Genomic DNA, 15,034 nt, shown 5'->3' with positions numbered 1-15,034 from the left:
TGCAAAAATGTAAACTCATAAAGGGGTTTTTGATTCATTGTCACCATTCATTTTGTTCACTGGAATAACCAGAGTTTTGCCAGGTTATACAATGACTGATAGCTTTTTCATAAAAGGGTATTTTACAAAATATTGAAATGTAGCTTATTTCTACCTGATAAATGCCTGGACCTGTAAACTTTGAACCCTCATTGGCCTTTGTTGCTTGTGACCTTGTTAAAATGATTAATGTTCTCTTAACAACTGCAGGCTGCAGAAGGCAGCATGTACTTACTGTGCGCAGATTCTTTATTCGAGGCAAAATGAGGCCGTTCAAATATAAAACTGCTAATAATAGTCACTCTAGTCCCCAAGGAGTTGTATCATTTTTTAATTTCAGGTACCCTACGAGAGGGCAAGTATGTATTTTTGAGATACGTATTTTTTTTTACGTTAAAAAATTACAAAGGACCCTCAGATTTTAATTTCAAAAAACTATGTTAACACAATTTACTCATTATCTCTAAATGAAAAATAAATGAATGGACATTAGGATTATTTTATCACACATTTAAAGTTATTATTGTTTTATGAGTGTTTAGTAGCATTTTGTACCCGTTTGCTGTTATCATCAGAGTTGGTGAGTTATATCATTACTGAGCTATGTGAAGTCTCAAACCCGCCAACTCTATCCACTGTTACTATCCATCACTTAAATATTAAAGATCTGCATTTGCCAGAAGTCAGCAGAATTGCTTTCAGGGACTAGATGAAAAATGGACTGGCTCTTTCTTCATTAACATCACTCTGGAAATGGTGAAGATGTAACAAATTTTTCTCACTGGCTTTACACCAGAGCTGAAAACAAAACACAACAAAACAAAAAGTTCTGCTGGCCTACAAAATGTTTTGAGCCCAGTGTTCCCTGAAAAGGTTCATGGGAAATAAATAAAAAGTCTTTAGCAACTTGCTCAATGTACATCATTACTTCCAGTGGATAAAAGGATATTTGCAACTCTGAAAATGAATGTCTTGGACAAAATACATTTTCTTATGACTATAGCAAGGAAGATCCTCCTGGTTTAGGGATAGGAGGAAGCAGGGGATGGAGGGTGACCCAAAAGTATTAGGGAGAGCAACTTTGTTCTAAAGAGCTCATCTACAATGCAATCAATGGATTATTACATCAGTGCTATAAACAAGGCATTTCCTACCTCATTCAGGATCCACATCACCATAGGCAGGGTTTTTGTTTAGCAATTTACATAAAATATTACTGGAGGTAAATTTTTTTTTCCCTTAATGGCTCCAAGGTTAAAGTTGAAAATACCAACTTGAGGTTGTGCAGAGATGTGGCCATATTGAATGTCATTCCACGTATTCCAGTAAATCATTTCATTATCCATAATAATAATCTTCACTGGCTTTACAAATAATTGCTTTGCTAAACTTAAAGGAAGTCTGATTTTAATTTGCTATCTACATCTACATTCTCATATTCTTTTTATAGATTTTTTAACAAGTTATCAGTAGGATCTTCCTTCACTCAAACATAAGTGAAAGTTTTATCTATCTTGAGATATCACTAAAATAATTTATTGCTGGGGAAACAAAACCTTTTGTCTCAAAATATATTTCTTCCCGACAGCTGTGGTATTTCAGGGAAAGCACCAAAGCTATGATGATCTGGACTGCAATCAACCATTCTTAATAGGAAATTTTACAGACTTTTAATAAGATATCTTCAAATAATTTATGGGGAGAGGTTTTGAAGTGAAGAGGCATTGTTTGGCAATATGTTCTTCCTCTAATCTCAGGAAATTTAAATAAAAGAGTGCTCATTTCCTCTGAACTCAGCAGTTCTCCTTTCTTTTTAAAAAAAGAGAAAGATTAAGAAAAACACCTGCTACAACAGTCCCAAAACATGGTTTACTTGCTTCAAACAAAATTGTGCTAAAACAAACAAACAAACAAATACTTCAGTACTATTAAAGACTTCCCTTGTAGACTTCCTGGTTAGGAATTTCCACAAACAAATCCAGAGAGCCAGGATTGTTTGAAAATCATCAGAGAATTGTCCCCTGTTTACTAAATGTGTAGAATCATGCTCAGGTCACTCTGCTCCCTTGGACCAGTGGTTCCCAATCTGTCCTATATCTTGACCCCCACCTCCAGCTGTTAGTTGGTTTTGATGTTATGTTGATGCTACTCTGAATTCTTCCCATTAAAGTTTCTACATTCATCTCCTTTGATTTCCCACCATTTTGTTGTGGGTTTTGTCTGGCTGATTGGTTTTGGTTTATAATGTTGTTTTCCTACTTGACAATGGAACTTTAAACCCTCTTTACCTGTCATCATAATGATAATTTCACCATCTCAGGATATACTGACATTCGTTCTGTTTGGTTCCTACCTAGGGTAGGAGATGGACCACATCCAAGCCTCTCATGCTTTAATGTAGATACAGGTAAATCACTTGGGTGTCCTGTTTAAACTGTAACTTTGACTTAGTGGTTCTCCTGTGATGCTAGAAATTCTGCATCTCTAACAAGCCCCCAGGTGATACCAATGCTACAAGCCCCCAGGTGATACCAATGCTACTGACCCTTGGACCACACTGAGTAGTAAGGACTAGATGATATCAAAGGTCTCTTGCAAGTTTAAATGCCACATCCTAGGAGTTTCAGTGAGGTTCCTATGGGGTCACTGAAGACTCTATGAAATGACCCAAAATCCTTATCAGAAAATTTTTTAAAATTTTGACAGCCACATATATTGCCCTTCTTCAAGAAATGCAACCAGGAGAATAAAAATAAACCAAACATTAGCTGATTAGAAGCAACCATGATGTTGAACATAATCTTTGTCTTGGGTCAAGAGAAAATTATTTTATTCATTTTCACACTAGCTCTTTCTGTCCTTCTCTTTTTTCTTCCAATAACCTTGACCCCTCTCCCACACACTCATTCAGTTGGGTAGCTCCTGTACTTACATAAATTTTGCTTTCATTCATCAACCATCATCCAGAAACTCACAGCTGTACTGTTAAAAGAAAAGAAAAAAGATACTCAGCTACGCCTCTGATAAGATGTACACAAATTTACTCAAAGCCTAGTTGTGTTCTCAAGGAAGGATGGGAGGAAATGTGGGTTCATCATGTATGTTCCCAAGATATCCTGAAGCTTTAGCCACTAATCCAGGAGAATTCTTTCTCCAATACCAACTCATCCCTATATCATTCAGACTGTATATAAGGCTAGAGATGGATAATTCTTAAACCTTCAGCCAAGATATAAATTGAAATTTTCTCCAAGCTTAAAAAAGAATTGTCTAGCTTAGAATCTATTGTTGTGGGCTGGGTTTCGTGGATTTTTCCTTCTTTTCCCTTATGAGTAAGAGAAACAGTAATTTAGAAACATGGAAAACTGATATCCCAGTTTTCTCTTTCTGTTTTCTGTATTTTTCAAGAGTAGAGATCAAGAGTGATGACCTCAGTTTTCCACTTCACTTTGTAGATGAATATCCAATTTAATGAAAGAAAAGATTTCAAGAACATTTATGCTATATCGGACAAATATAAGTGGAAAGAATTTTTAAATCCTTCAAGAAATTAACTTTTTGTAAAATTTCCAAATGCATTTGTATACTATAAGCCTTAGAGCATATTGTTTGAACTATTCAGAGACCAAAACAACCAAGGTCAGACATAAATTCAAAGGCCTTCAACAAGAGCAAAGTAAACAGAAACAAAACGATGGAGAATTGCGCAGGGCAAGGGAGGGAAGAGCAAGCTAGAACTGAAAGAGTTGTCTCTTTCTGGGAAGGCTGCTCTTTGGAGAACATTTAGAGCTGTGAGGGAAGGAGGGAGTATCAGTTTAGCCAGCAGAATCAATCCAAGGGATCAACAGTGTAGCTGATGATGCAGACATTATTGCTGTGTAACAAGCTATCCTGAAACCTGGATAGTGGCTTAGAACAACAGCTCTTCTTATTGTGTCTCATAATTTTGTGGGTCAGGATTTCGAGAAGGGCTTGGCTGTTCCATGTGGTGTCAACAGAATTCTCTTGGGGATATTCAGCTGGTGGATAGGCTCATCTGTAGGATCCAAGACGGCTTTGCTTATATGTCCGGTGATTTGACGGGGATGGCTGCAAGGCGAGGCTCAGCTGGGACTGTCAACCAGAATGACTTCATGAGGTTTCTCCAGAATGGCAGCTTGAGGGGTCAGACTTCTTACAAGAGCCAGCGTCTCGATGAACAAGGCAGAATCTGCATGGCCTTTTGTGACCCAGTTTTGGAGGTCACACAACATCACTTCTCTGTACTCTTTTGGTCAGAGTAGTCATAAGCCTACCCATACTCAAAGGAAGGGACATAGACCACGTGTCTTTTTTTTTTTTTTTTGCGGTACTTGGGCCTCTCACTGCTGTGGCCTCTCCCGTTGCAGAGCACAGGCTCCGGATGCTCAGGCTCAGCGGCCGCGGCTCACGGGCCCAGCCGCTCTGCGGCACGTGGGATCCTCCCGGACCGGGGCACGAACCCGCGTCCCCTGCATCGGCAGGCGGACTCCCAACCACTGCGCCACCAGGGAAGCCCAGACCACGTGTCTTGAAGGAAGAAGTGTCAAAGAATTTGGGGCCATCTTCAAAAAGTGCTACACCCTCAAATCCATGAAATACGTCTAGAAATGGTAGAGATCAGTATTTAACTACTGGCTACCATAGGGAATGCAAACTCAAACAGATGTTATCTTTTTTTCTCGGTGTGTGTATGGAAGGATGTATTTGAAGTAAAAGCTGTATCTCCTTATTCACAGTATATTCAGAAGTACAGAATCAATTGTCTAAAATTTTATTACATAATTTGGCAATAATTCAGTTACTTATTTTTAGATTACTCACTACTGGTATTGTATTCTAGTGCCACCTGCTTTGTAAGGCATGCAAATGTTGTATCCACTGTCAACTACATGACAATAGATTGTAGCTCTCACTAATAACGATATACTGTTAGCATATTGTGAGGTTTTTTTCATGTTAGGATTTTACTCAATTCCCCTGAAAAATAGAAAATAAGTGGTTTACAAAGTCCTTTGATATCTATGAATTAAATATTACATGGCACAAATCATCGTTAGTAACAGTAGTCATTGTTTGTTTAGTGGCTTTGGGCCAGATGTTGTTTTAGATCCTTTACTTACAATTTCCAAACTCCTGTCCACGGCTTTGTAAGTAGCTTATTAAAGTTTTATTATTATTAACCAGTAAAATAAATCAAAATCCAGGGAAGATTTTTTTGAAAGGGAATGACGTAAAATAATATATAAAACTCTGTACACCACTCATTATCTGACACTTTTAACTGCTCACTGTCCAAACTGTTCTTCTCTGCTCCGGGAGGAGCTGAGATTTGCATGCAGTTAAAAAAAAATTTGGCAAGAATCAAAAAAATCGAGAGCAGGCCACAAGCTGGCTCATCAGAGAAAGTGGTATCCACACACGTCTGAAGGGTCCATCTTAAGTACCTGATTCTCATGGGTGATTTATCCTTGAACAACCTCTTCTACCCTTTTATTTGTAGGTCAATTAAATATAAAAACATCTGGGGAGTGACTGCTAATGCGGATGGGGTTTCTTTTGGGGTTGATGAAAGTGTTCTGGAATTATATATGGATAATGATTGCACAACCCTTTGGAAAAAATCCCCACTGAACTGCACATTTTAAAATAACGTCTCTCCCATGCAAGGGGAATGGTACAAGTTATACACAGTCCTTGCGAGAAGTGAGAATAGAATCGCTGTGTTCTGTGGTTTAGATGAGGATCTGGTCTGATAAGGGCCAAAGTAAGACGTGGAAACCTTCTTTGAATATAGTGGTTGGTGGTCAGGGAAGTCTCTGGGGATATAACGTTTACTTGAGACCAAAATGATGAGAAGGAATCAGCCCTGTAAAGAGCTGAGGAAGTACCTTTCCGGTGGGAGAAACTAAAGGTTCAAAGCCCTGAAGTGGAAAACAACTTTCTCAGTTTCAGAACAGAAGAGAAGGCTGTGTGAGCAAGAAAGCAAGTACTATAGGATGAAATTATAAAACAAACAAGGGTGAAAAACATCCTGGGCCTGATGGGCCATGATAAGGAGTTTGAATTTCATTTTAAGTCAATGTATTGATACATTATAAAATATACTCAAGTGAAGGGACTGAAACGAAAGGGATCAAAAGAGGTAAATGTACGTGGAACTTCTTTGTTAGCAATAATAATAGTATCTGCATGTGCGATATTAAGAAGTTTGTTTTTTTCCCTGGATAATCCTCAATAAATCAATTCCTGTGCATTTTGAAAAAAAAAAAAAAAAAGGATGAATTTTATGGTATGTGAATTATAGCTCAACAAAAATATAAATATACTGTTAATAATACATGATCCTTACAGAAAAAAATTGGGAAAGGATTATTATTAACGATCAAAAACCTTTAAAAATACTTTAACAGGTGAAGTTATTACATACAAGATATCATAGAGCACGATCTAATTTATATTTTCTACCATTGTGTTGACAGTACCAGCCACAGTAAGGTATTAAATTCTGCACTTGGGCAAATGAACAGTGAGTTAATCTTTGCCACTTGTCCCCACTTACTATCACCACACCAGCCACACTCCCTAAATCGCTCATTAAAATGTCATGGAAAGAATGTGACCCAACCCCTTCAGCCCCGGCCCTCACAAGACTATCATCGCTACCAAATCAATATGTAAACTCACACACTCCATTTGATCAACTATCCAAAGTAATGTTTACTTTGAAATTCATTTGAAGCCCCAGCACCAAAAAAAAAAACCCCACCAAACTGAAAATTGCTCCTCATGGTTATTACAGTTTTCTTCTTTTTTGGTCTTTTCTCCACTTTAATGGTTTTATCCATTAGTAAGGCTCACATTATATTAAAAAATAGAGTTTTTTATTTGACTACTGAAAAAAAGGCCCCCAAAATGCCTGCCAGTAACTAGAATTTAGAGAGTATGACAGTGGTGCTAACGTACTGAGATAATACACACAAAATATCCAAGCATATACGGGTAAAGGAAAGTTCTTGAATGAAGTCCCTAAATCCCAGGGTTGTAGCTGTCATTCAATAGCTCCCCACCATATTCTTCCACAACAAATAAAGGGTCTCAGATTTTTGCCACTGGAGATCAACAGATGGTGGTTTTGCCTCTGGAAACAGGTGGGCCACGGGGCTGCTAAGCTCACTGAGCAAGAGTAGATCGAAGTCATATAGCGGAGCAGCAAAGAGAATGTCAGCAAGCTCCTCGTTCTGAGCTGGGGGTAAAGACGCTGACGTAGTGAAGTCCCCTGGAGCACAGCTCTCCTTGGCAGCGCTCCCTCTCCTGGCCTTCCCAGGCCCCTGCTGGCCCTGAGTGCCCTCGCGATGCCTGGGGCCCTCTGATGCGTCTCTCCACTCTAGCCGTCACCTCTGACCATGGCCTCTGCTCCCAAATTAGTCCTCCCATAGCTCTCCATCAAAGCTCCTATTTCCTCCCTGATCTCTCCCCATAAATGTTAGAAAAGTGATACGGAATATTTACAAGATGATGCTCTGAAACTGGCACGGCTCTACAGAAATGGCCTTTGTCAGTGAAACTAATATGTTATTACTCAGCGTGGTTTATTTACATATGAAAAGAGGTTGTTTGTGGTGATACCCTGGCCCTAGGAAGGAATTTGTAGTGGTAGAATGGTAAATGGAAGAACGTTTTGGGAGACAGAAGTTTCCCATCCATTCATCCAACCATCATTCCAACACATCACATCATAAAGCTGCTATCTACTCTGCTATTGTTAAACATATAAGGGTTCCGAATTTCATTAATTTATAGTTTGAGGCTGAACTGTGCATCTTTAATGCTAAGTCGATTATTATTATATGTATACTATCCATATGGCTGAGAAAATGTGGATCACTTCAGTGAGTTTCTGACTATGTTTATTGAATGCTTATTATTTACCCTGGAGTGTTCATTGTCCCAGGGTCCCTTCTACTCTGGCCCTTTAAGTTGCCTAACTCACCACAAGCCCTAGCTCTTCCTGAAAGGAAGGCACAAACACCAGAAGCCTCCACACCTTATCTCAGTATATGCTACTCCCCCTTCTGTTTGAAGACCCATCACGTTCCCCTTCTCGCTTTTCGAACTTTGGATTTTCACAAGATTCTAAACTCTGCTCTCTCTCCTGGTTCTGGTCTCCCCCCCTAGTTTCAAATGAGAAATTCCACCTGCACAGAATCTAACAGGGACCAACCAGTCCAATCTCCCAGCAAAGAGGTGGTAGAATTCACATAGGAAGAATCTTACCTTCAACACTAGTAACTGTCATATAATAATTTGTTATGTAATGGCTTACTTAGATTCCATTTTCCTGGGACAACCTGAGAAATAATTCTTTTATTCTGTAAGACTGTTAACCCCATTTAACCAACCTCTTATGATGCCAGAAACATGACATAGTCTTGCACGTCTTAAATAGAATGTATATGTAAAATATACCATGGTATGGTATTTTATGCCTCACACTTAACTCCAGGAGGCTGTCGACTGAAAAAAAAATGTACAACGTGAGACTTGTGAGTTAAGTTTTATCTGGGGCAAAATGAGGACTATAGCCTGGGAGAAAGCATTTCGGATAGCTCTGAGAAACTGCTCCGAAGAGGTTACAGGGAAAGGTTAATATATATGTGATTTTGGTGAAGGGGGAGTACATGAAATCAAGCACATATTTTTTGCAGAAGGCTTCTGCTAGTCACGAGGAGCAGACTTCACCATGAAGGATTTTAGTGCTTTTCTAAATATGAGGAGATGAAAGAATTGGGCTCACAAAATCTTCTCCTCAAAGTCTCTAACTACCTGAAGACGTGTTTTGCCAGTTTTTCCCAGATCACAGAGTGCCTCATTCTCAATCTCCACCCTGAACTCCTTTCACGGGGTACTGAAAGTCAGCAGCTACAGCAGCTCATAATTTAACCCTTGTAGAGGTAGATGGAAGTGCCAATTTGTAGTTGGCAAGGCATATTGTTTGTCATGTGCCATCAAAGACCGCTGTGCAGACAGCAGTGGAAATAAATAATACCCAAGATTTTTTTTTACAAAAGAAGATACCTCCTGATACTTCATAAATCAAGATAAACTCATCCAATTTATACTTGGCCCAAGATTCTTTACACAGGCAACATTTTTAAAGGAAAAGGAAGGACAATGCTATTGGCATTGTACTTTATGTGTGTTTGGTTGGTGTGAATGCATTAAGGGCATATATGAGGGCTGGATCCATGGATTTACAAATGCAAACAAGATGGTTTGAATTTACCTATCACCGAGCAGACATGCTCAGAAGAAGCATGATCCATGCGATTTCTGTTTCCTAGTGGTAAACATGGTAGCTTAGCGCTCAGCATCCATCCAGCCTTCTTCTAGTAGTGTTCTTATACGGCAGGCTGGAAAACTGAAGTGAAGGACACTTCCTAGAGTCACTTGAAGCTAGATATATTATTTCCTACGGTTGCCGTTAACATATTAACTACAAATTGGATGGCTTAAAACAACAGAAGTATATTTTCTGGAAGCCAGAATTCCAAAATCGAGGTTTTGGCAGGGCTGTGCTCTCTCTGGAGGCTCTGGGACAGAATCCCTCTTCCAGCTGTTGATGGCTCCAGGCATTCCTTTGTTTGTGGCTGCATCACTCCACTTTTGCCTCTGCCTTTATCTTCACATGGCCTTCTCTTCTTTCTGTGTCTTCTCCTGTCTCTTACAAGGATATTTGTCATTGGATTTAGTGCCCACCCAGAGAGTCCAGGATGATCTTATCCCAAGACATAATTATTTCTGCAATGACCTTTTTTCCAACTAATGTAATATCCTCAGGTTCTGGGTAGACATATCTTTGGGGGAGCCACCATTCAGCCTACTACACTAGGTTTCTGGATGCAAACTTGGTTCTGTCCACTGGATGCACTGCGTGAGAGTGGGAAGGCAGAAGTGAAGAGGGGGCTAGTTTTCTACTACCTTGGCTGAAGCTGTTGGCAATCACAGTTATTAAGATCTTGGGATTTTCTGCAGCAAGTTAGCAAGGACAGCTTTTAAATTTGTAAAAAGCAAGGGCAGTTGCAGGACTTCCTGATCTTTAGAAGGCAGCTCCAAACCTGTCTTATTGAAGCCAAAAGAGTCCTCCTGATTCCCACCTTCCCAAATGTGGCAAAGGTAGCAGCTCTTCTCCTGGCAGGTCAGTTCTTTCGTGGTGCTTTTGGAGTAATTCTGGAGATCCAACCTAGAATCCTATGTTAAATCACTTTCTGCTTAAATAGCAAGTTAGTCAACTAAACCCTACCAGTACCTTATGGCAACTAAAAAGAAAATTTTAGCATTTAAAATAGTATAGTTTGGGGCTTCCCTGGTGGCGCAGTGGTTGAGAGCCTGCCTGCCGATGCAGGGGACGCGGGTTCGTGCCCCGGTCCGGGAAGATCCCACATGCCGCGGAGCGGCTGGGCCCGTGAGCCATGGCCGCTGAGTCTGAGCGTCCGGAGCCTGTGCTCCGCGATGGGAGAGGCCACAACAGTGAGAGGCCCGCGTACCGCAAAAAAAAAAAAAAAAAAAAAAAAAAAACAACAATAAAATAGTATAGTTTTAGCTTGAGCTCCATACTGTTTCTTATGTCTGACTCATGGTGACTAGACCAAAAATCATTTGAACAGTGAAGCACAGGGCAATTTTTTTAGGGTAGTGAAACTATTCTGTATGATATAGTAATAATGGTGGATAATTGATGCTATACATTTGCCAAAACCCATAGAATTTCACAGCACAAAAGGTGAACCATAATGCATGATGATTTTTAAAAATTCATTTAAGAGGCTGGGGGATCCTCCTGAAGAATGTGGCAAAATAGTCAACTCTATTACAGTTGTATGAAACAACCTGTCTGAAGGTGCAACTTTGGAAATAAGTAGTCAGTGAGATTAAAGGCCAAAAGAACTTTTTTTTCAAAGTATCATTTAAGATTTCCTTTTTAAGTGATTATTTTCCTTCTTCATTCTTACCTGGGACATTATCTATAGAAGATATAAGGGAACCCCAGCCTTTTCTTATAAATAACCAACATGTTCTTGAAAATGCAAAATTTGTTCTTAAGCTAATGTGAAAGATGTGAAATGGTGACCCAAGGCTCGATTCAGCTTACAGACACAATTTGCTTAGTCTGCGCTGTGTTTTAAGAACAGGGCAAGTAGTTGATTATATTTCAAAATCAGGGGATTGCATATAGAAGTTTGGATTTCCAGATATTTGGAAAAATCAGAAGGTCTAGCAAGACTGAGCCCATACTTGCACCTGACAATGTGCATGGCAACAACGGACTGCAGCTAAGAAGATGCTGACCTCTTCAGACAAGACCTGCTATCCAGTTTCCCATGGTCTTCACTACTTACCTAACTTACCTTGTAACTTAAGATGCCCCATAGATATCTGAGCTAAGATGTCCCATAGACATTTCAGTTTGCATTCCCTGAGATAACGGGAAGATTCAGGGCATCCTATGAAAGATTGTGAAGAGGAGGCAGCTTGTCCTTTCAGCCTATATCTCCCCTTTCAACATCCTTTTCCCACCTTTCAACTTCACTTTACCCCTATTTCCCAAGGCTTCCTAACATCCTCCCTGTTTTCCCAGAGAAAAGTAATCTGACAATGTGTGACATAGCGTCCTTTGCATTGGCAGAGAAGAGAGTCTAGAAAAGGCTTTTTTTACTGAAAGCAGTGGATTTTTAATGACAACATTCTAGGCACCAGGAGGCATATTCTAGACCACAGGCCTTTACATCACTAGTCTACCTATTCATAAGATGGGTCTTGGGCACATTCTCTATGTTAAAGCTTGAGAGCCGTGTCCATTAGAATCGAGATTCTTTTTTTCTTATCATGGGCATAGTAATAGTGAAACATACTAGCTAGTGAGCCTTTAGCATTGAAAACTACTCATTAAATATATTGGTTCTTTGATGTCCAACTCAGCAAACTCTCATGGTTATTTTGCCAAAGGAAGTCAAAATTATCAAGTCGTGTTTTTTAATGGGGATTGATACACTTTTATGAAAGGGACTTTGCAGAATTTTAAAGCAACATTCATTTCTCTTCTTCCTAAGTACAGTAACCTTGCCGTGGCCCCGTGAGGCTGCTCATCAACAGTGTGAATTTGCTGCTCCCTCGTGAATTTCACAACCCATCCAACAAAGTACTCTGACTTTTTCACCTAAATATCAAAAACTTTCATTTAGCCAAGAGAAGAAAACATCATTATCAAAAGCCTTTCTCATATTTGATTCTATGGAAACCGCTGACCATATATAGGAAAAACAGCAGGCCTCTGAGATTTGGATGGGGGCATTCATCTTTCCTTTGTGATAAAAAGTTCGGCTGGTGACTTGGGAACTCACTACACGCTTCATTGACAGAAATGCTCTCTTTCTGCTTGAAAGCGTGGGCACTTCAGAAGTGCCTCCCCTCGCAGGATGAGTAAAAACAATATCGTTTTCCCTGATAGCTGGTGAATTGCAAGTGAAGGATTATTTATTTAAACTTTTGAAGCATGAAGCAAAATGCAGCCAGTGTGTATTGTGTCTGTCTTAGAAACCATAAGTCAGAGGAAAGAGTTTACGAAGCATTCGGTCAGGGGGCTGATTCCCACTTTCTCGTGTAAACCACACAGACCGTAAGGTCGCAGCACCAGCCTCTGAACTCCTATTAAAGAAGCGATTGTTTGCAGCTCCCTAGTTCCTACTACGGCACAATCCCATGACCTCTTCTTTCCTCACAAAAATATGTTTCGAATTGTGCCATGGCTGATGGTTGATGAAAAGCTCTTTTGTTACTTGCTAACCAAGAACCGTGGCTCTGAGCACCTTTGCTGTGCCACCTCCCATCCTGCTGCCACATCAGCACCTAACTGCTCCTGTGAGTTTCACACAGTCCTTAAAACCTGGCGTGGCTACGTGCAATCAGGCCTCCTGCAAATCACCTCCATTGCTGCTTAAGCCTAAGTTCGAGATGCTAAAACAGATGTGGAAAGTGAAGTTTAATAACTACGCTGTTAACTAGTCCTTTCACTTTCTTTGATCTAAATACGAGCCTCTCAACAGAACCCAGAGGACCCCTAAGGCACAACTTTTCTGCTTTTTTTTTTTCTTCTCATTTTTAAGGTATTATTAGACACTTATACCTGAGAGTGAATGAGTTTATCAGCTCGTTCCTGAGAAGAGGGGAAGGGGAGTACCAAAGCATTCAGTGCTTGGTCGGAGCAGCAGGTCAAAGACGTGATGGAGAACAAAGCAGGGGACGAGGCCCGGAAGACAATGCGACCCCTCCAGCCTGGCAGAGCAGGCCCGGGGACAAATGGGGTGGACCGGACCTCCAAGAGGTCCACAGAGACACCTGCTGGGTGCAGACCAGACAGCTGACCCTGGGGTTCTTGAGGGACAGCATCGCCCTGTCCCTGGAAGGGAGCTGGGAGGGGGAGCCGTCTCTGGACTGGACGCCGAGGCCCAAGGTACAGATGAGAGCAGAAAAGCAGAAAAACTCCAAAATATATTGCCCTCCTTCCTATCTCTCATTTTAGAGTAAGTCTTTATATTAGTTTTCTGCTGTTGCTTTAATAAATTACCACAAATGTAATGGCTTAAGACACAGACATTTATTCACTTATAATTCTGGAAGACGAAAGTCCAAAATAAGTTTTCTGGGGCTAAAATCAGTGTTGGCAGGGCCAGTTCTTTCTGGAGGCTCCACAGGAGACTCTATTATCTGCCTCTTCCAGCTTCTGGTGGCTGCTGGCATTACCTGGCTTGTGGTCACATCACTTCCTTCTCCTCTTCTGTAGTCAAATCTCACTCTGCTTCCCTCTTACAAGGACACTTGGGATTACATTTAGGACCCACTTGGATAATTCAGGGTAATTTCCCCATCTCAACATCTTTAATTTAATCACAGAATCTATGAAGTTTCTTTTGTCATATCAGGTAACATCTTTGGAGGCCGGATGGGGGTTAACACACATTCAGCCTACCATAGGTGCCAAGTGTGAAGAAATTATATTGTATTATTATTTCCTTCTAGATTTTAAACTTGGATGTTCCAAGAACACAGTGCTTTATCTAAGTAGTAACTCTCTATGGGAAAAAAATCTTCAGGAATCTTGAGAGCCCCTCTAAATGAATGGTGCTTTAAATATTGACAGGTTTTGATATTTGGATCTAGAATTTTTAAAAATTCAAACAAGTCCTAGTCCCCCTAGTCTTCAGATTGTGGTTTCTTAGTACCATTTCCCTCTAAATGACTGGATAAATAGCTGATTCCAGGTCTAGGGTAGGAAGTCTATAATATGAGCCTGAAACATCTCTCTGTGGAAGTTAGAAGGTCAAGAGACAACTTGCAAAAGATCCCACTGGCCAATAATCATAATGGATTGAAATATATCAAATATATATAAGTCCATGAGTTTGAACTGATTCCTCGACATCTTTGGAGGATGCTGTGGAATCAATTTATTATTATAAAATCTGGTAAATAAAGGGAAAGAATCATGCATTTGTCCTGCTTTTTTCATATGAACTATATCCTAGGGAAATCAAGTAGTTCATGAGAGCAATTTTCTCTTTATAGAATTATTTCAGCTGATAAACATTTAGGGAATTCTAGAATTAGAAAAATCAAGGTAACCCCTAATGAATCAGTGAATTGTGCAACTCCTAATGAATTAATGGATCTAGGCAATGATGATCCGTGGTTACTAATGTCATAAAAATTAAAATAACCAGGTATAGATGCCTGTTGATAGAAGTACACAGCTCTCAACCACTACTTATAAAACATCTTGCTAAAACGAATCTAATCAAAACTCTAGAGCTAATAACCAATTCACAGGAAATACGAAGGAGAAAGGAACATGCTAAAAACAAATACTTGTTTAGGTGCAATTTGTAAAATCCACCTGTGAGGTACTCTTCAGAACCAAAAT

At 39.9% G+C, this 15,034-nt stretch overlaps 1 protein-coding gene across 8 annotated transcripts in view; it reads right to left on the bottom strand.

The window, feature by feature from the left end:
- WT1 (WT1 transcription factor) overlaps positions 1-15,034 on the bottom strand; it is a 176,554-nt gene that overhangs the window by 139,785 nt on the left and 21,735 nt on the right. For 7 of the 8 annotated variants that reach the window (XM_067038051.1, XM_067038055.1, XM_067038058.1 and 4 more), the window contains one exon: positions 2,972-3,021. The exons of the other annotated variant lie outside the window; for it this stretch is intronic. The gene's annotated coding sequence lies outside the window, so the exon portion shown is untranslated. The remainder of the gene's footprint in view (positions 1-2,971; positions 3,022-15,034) is intronic. 8 annotated transcript variants of the gene reach the window in all.

The sequence above is a fragment of the Kogia breviceps genome, chromosome 7 (assembly GCF_026419965.1).
Source record: "Kogia breviceps isolate mKogBre1 chromosome 7, mKogBre1 haplotype 1, whole genome shotgun sequence".
NCBI classification, from domain to species: domain Eukaryota; kingdom Metazoa; phylum Chordata; class Mammalia; order Artiodactyla; family Physeteridae; genus Kogia; species Kogia breviceps.
The sequence above is the reverse complement of the archived record's forward strand: the minus strand, read 5'-3'. Positions and strand labels throughout refer to the sequence as shown.